We start from the raw sequence: 4,793 nt of genomic DNA, 5'->3' as shown, positions 1-4,793 counted from the left end.
CGGTCCTACCTGCATAAACTTATTAATAGTATAGCGACGTTGACCCTCATGAGGACGATGTTGATCATCCTGATGATGATGGCGACGATGATGATGACCACCTCCCTGGCCAACACTAACCCGTGACTCTCGTTCAGCCATATCTTGAAAAGAATTGCACATTAAAAATCCCAAATGCGCAAGAATTACTCAAGACTAAACTAAATCCCAAATACCAATCCCAAAATCTATGCATGCTCTGATACCAAAAATGTAGTGACCCTGCATGGTATCACCTACTAACTGGCAACTAATAGCATGCATTAAACTTAATACAGCAAAATAACTTAACAGAGTAAGACATGCGGAAACAAAACCATAATATACATATCAGCTTAGTAACATAATCTAGACTTAAATCTGTAGTGATACAACCAAATCGAAATCTTAAACAGTAAACATTATACAGCTATATCGAATCCTGCTGTATAATAAAATCCTCAAAGCTCAACGTGTATATGCACATGACATACAAGTATAGAAAACGACAAATCATACATCATGCCATATAACAATGCCAAATAAATGCAACATATAAACATGTATACTCGCTGGCAATCTCAGTCAATGTGTACGTACCTCTAGGCTAGTTCAAGTATAATAGGATCCTAGTTCCAAGCCTATATTCAAAAGTTCACCGTATCACTACATAAATTCTATAAGCCTTAACTAAGCTAATAAGTACTCCCAAAACTTAAATAGATTCCCGAACCATACCTTCGTCCGTAGTTAGCCCTTTGAAGTCGCTAGTCCCGGATGACTATAACCACACCTTGGTTATTCCAGAACCTTTATTATAACCGATAGGGCCCTCAAGTGTATATCTCACACTATATAACTGAATAAAGAACTCGGGAATTCGTAATTCAGAAATGAATCTGAGAAGCCCTATTTATAGGCAAATTTCTCGGCCAGGATCGGAACTTCCGATTTCGGGATCGGAGCTTCCGATCCAGCTCATTGCGTGCATGTCTGCCACGCCAGGATCGGAACTTCCGATCTAAGATCGGAGCTTCCGATCTGCTCTATGATCAACACTTGTCAAAACTCGCGACTGAGTCATCGATCATTTCTGGCAGCTGGGGATCGGAACTTCCGTTCCAGGATCGGAGCTTCCGTTCCGATCGGAGCTTACTATCCAGGATCGGAGCTTACTATCTGGGATCGGAGCTTACTATCCGGCCCAAAATTAAAAAGCCCAAATTTTACTTCTGAAGTCCAATAACACTCCGAAATTGGTTAAATACCAACCCTTAATCATGTTTAACATATTATTATCTTAAAATGGTATCTAGGTTACTACAACTGTGAAGCAACCCTCCAGGTCGTCGGTGCTCTGCCTTGACCTGCTGACACACCAAATATCTAGAAACATATAGATACACAATCCTTTTCATTCCTTTCCACGAGAACCTGATACACAAATCCTTGTACATCTTGTTGCTCCCCGGATGAATACTCAATTTAGAACGATGAGCCTGGGATAAAATCTCCTCCCTCAGAGTATCATCATTCGAAACAACAATACGGCCAGATAAACAAAGAAAACCATCTGACTGATAATGGAATCCAGACGAACTATCATCCCTGGCTAAATGAGCCAAACGCTGGGTCTTTGGATCAGCCATCTGAGCATCTCGAATCCGAGAATACAAAGCAGGCTCAGATAAGATCGCAAACATCTGGATACTCTGCATACCTTTCTTATGCTTGAAGGTATATCCTTAAGAACAACAATCTTCAATTGCACTTGCCACAGAACAAGTCTGTAGTGCGGACAGTCGCACCTTGCGGCTCAAGGCATCAGCAGTGAGATTAGCAGCTCCTGGATGATACTTGATTTCACAGTCATAATCCTTAAGCAAATCCATCCAACTTCTCTGTCTCATGTTCAATTCTGCCTGAGTAAACAAATACTTGAGACTTTTGTGGTCTGTGAAGATCTCAAATCTTTCTCCATAAAGATAATGACGCCAGATCTTCAATGCAAATACAATAGCTGCTAACTCAAGATCATGCACTGGGTAGTTATTTTCGTGAACTTTTAACTGTCTAGAGGCGTATGCAATCACATGCCCATTCTGAGTCAGGACACATCCCAGTCCCTGAAGAGAAGCATCCGTGTATACTACATGCCCTCCAGATCCAGACGGCAAAGCCAACACAGGTGCAAAAGTCAACCGTCTACGAAGTTCACAGAAATTCTCCTCACATTCTGAGGACCACTCAAAATTCACGCCCTTCCGAGTAAGTTGTGTCAAAGGTCGAGCGAGCTGCGAGAAATTCGCGATAAAGCGACGATAATATCCTGCTAGACCCAGAAAACTACGGATCTCAACTACCGTCGTCGGACGCGACCAGTTCATTACAGCCTCAATCTTGCTCGGATCCACAGAAACTCCATCTCTGGATATAATGTGGCCAAGAAACACCACCCGATCCAGCCAGAACTCACACTTACTCAATTTGGCGTACAACTGTCTATCCCTCAGAGTTTGCAATACCAGTCTCAAATGGTAAGCGTGTTCATTTACATCATGTGAATACACCAAGATATCATCAATAAATACAACGACAAACTTGTCCAGAAATTCTCTGAATACACGATTCATTAGATCCATAAATACATCCGGTGCATTAATCAACCCAAATGGCATTACTAGGAACTCATAATGCCCATACCTGGTCCTGAATGCTGTCTTGGCTATATCTTGATCTCAAACTCGCATCTGATGATATCCAGATCTCAAATCAATCTTCGAGTAGACCGAAGTACCCTGCAATTGATCAAACAGATTATCTATACGAGGCAAAGGATACTTATTCTTGACCGTTACCCTGTTCAACTGGCGATAATCAATGCACAAATGCATAGACCCATCATTTTTCTTCACAAATAGAACAGGTGCTCCCCAAGGAGAAACACTTGGACGAATATAACCCTTGTCCAACAGATCCTGAAGCTGCTGCTTCAAACCACGCATCTCTGATGGAGCCAGACGATACGGTGCTCGAGAAATAGGCAAAGTCCCTGACATCAGATCTATACCGAACTCAACTTCGCGTACTGGAGGAACATCCTGGAAATTTCTTCTGAAAATACATCTAGGAATTCGTTCACAACAGGAATAGCTTCTATACCAATACTTCCAGCAAATGTATCAACTGCATAGATGAGGTAGCCTTCCGCGCCAGATTCCAAAGCTCGACAAGCTTTCAAAGCTGATACCAATGGCATCTGAGGTCGCGCTCCCTCACCGTAAAAGAAACCAGCTATCATTGCCAACCGGATGAAATTTTACCAATCTCTGGTAACAATCCACTGAAGCTCGGTATGTAGTTAACACATCAATTCCCAAAATGCAATCGAAATCCTCCATTGCTAATATCATGAGATTCACCATCAAGACATTCCCTTCGAACTCTAAAGGGCAACCCATCACTAGACGCTTAGCCGATGCAGACTGACCGTCGGGGTAGAAACAACAACCACTGTGTCTAGTGAAATGTATGGCAACTTATATTTCTTAACAAAACGTGCAGATATGAAAGAATGAGATGCACCAGTGTCAATGAGTGCAAAAGCAGGTATATCAAATAACAAGAACGTACCCGCTATAACTTTCTCATTCTCATCCACCACTTGATCATGTCTCAAGGCGAATACTTGACTGGAAGCACGAGGTTTCAAATTAGAACCCCCTGTCGACTGTCCCTGTGGCCTCTGCTACACTGAAGCCTGAGAACCAGAACCTGAGCCAGAACCAGCTCCCCCCGGCCTGTGGACAATCCTTCTTCAGGTGGCCAATTTCTCCACATCGAAAGCACGCCCCTGAAACCTTCCGGCACCTGTTGGCAGGATGATTCCCACCACAATGCTTGCAAGTACCTTGATTCTTTCTTCCAAAACACATCACCTCCCCGGATCTTGAGGAAGAAGAAGTAAAACTAGACTTCTTGAATGACTGAGCACGGGGACCCAAGGAACTCGCGGGTCTAGATGAGTAGAAGGATCTGTTACGGCGGATGCAGTCCTCTGCCTGGTGACATCGGCTCACTAATCCCTCGTAAGTCATGTTATCTCCCACAGCTACTCGGTCATGAATCTCCGGATTAAGAACTTGCAGGAACAGATTATACTTCGCCTCCGTGCTATCAGAAATCTGGGGCAATAAGGCAGTAACTCAAAGAACTTCAACTGGTATTCCTCGGATCGACATCAATCCTTGCCGCAAACCCAGCAACTCACTTGTCTTCGTCTGTCGGAAGAGAAGGAGGAAAAATACAGCTTATGAAAAGGCCGTGCGGAACTCATCCCAGGTAGCAACTCCTCGGGCTGCAAGAAAAGGCGCAAAAGTAGAATCACACCACTTCCGAGCTCGTCCTTCGACCAGGAAATCAAGAGTCTCCATCTGCTACTCCCTCAGTGCCATCGGAACTCCCGGAAAAAAACTTCCATACGTCGTAGCCAGTTTCTCGCATCCTCCGGTGAATCTCCTCCGACTAAAGGCTTCGGACCCATCGCCATAAAACTATGCATGCTAAAACTCCTGGTGATCATCAAGGCGATGGTGATGACGGCCCCGACGATGCTCTCGGATCGTCCCTGATCACCACCAGAAGCCCTCCCGAATGCTGTCGTGACTAACTCTCGTCACCATGACCCGCCATCAACTACATGAGGTTAAAAGTTAATCCCAAGTTTCAACAATCTAGAAGCTCAAGATTACTATGCATGCTCTGATACCATAAAT

The 4,793-nt window shown here is 43.9% G+C and overlaps 1 pseudogene; it reads left to right on the top strand.

The window, feature by feature from the left end:
* Nucleotides 1-4,573: 4,573 nt before the first annotated feature.
* LOC140888763 (ETHYLENE INSENSITIVE 3-like 3 protein) overlaps nucleotides 4,574-4,793 on the top strand; it is a 2,349-nt pseudogene continuing 2,129 nt past the window's right edge.

The sequence above is a fragment of the Henckelia pumila genome, chromosome 3 (assembly GCF_033568475.1).
Source record: "Henckelia pumila isolate YLH828 chromosome 3, ASM3356847v2, whole genome shotgun sequence".
Lineage (NCBI taxonomy): Eukaryota > Viridiplantae > Streptophyta > Magnoliopsida > Lamiales > Gesneriaceae > Henckelia > Henckelia pumila.
The sequence above is the reverse complement of the archived record's forward strand: the minus strand, read 5'-3'. Positions and strand labels throughout refer to the sequence as shown.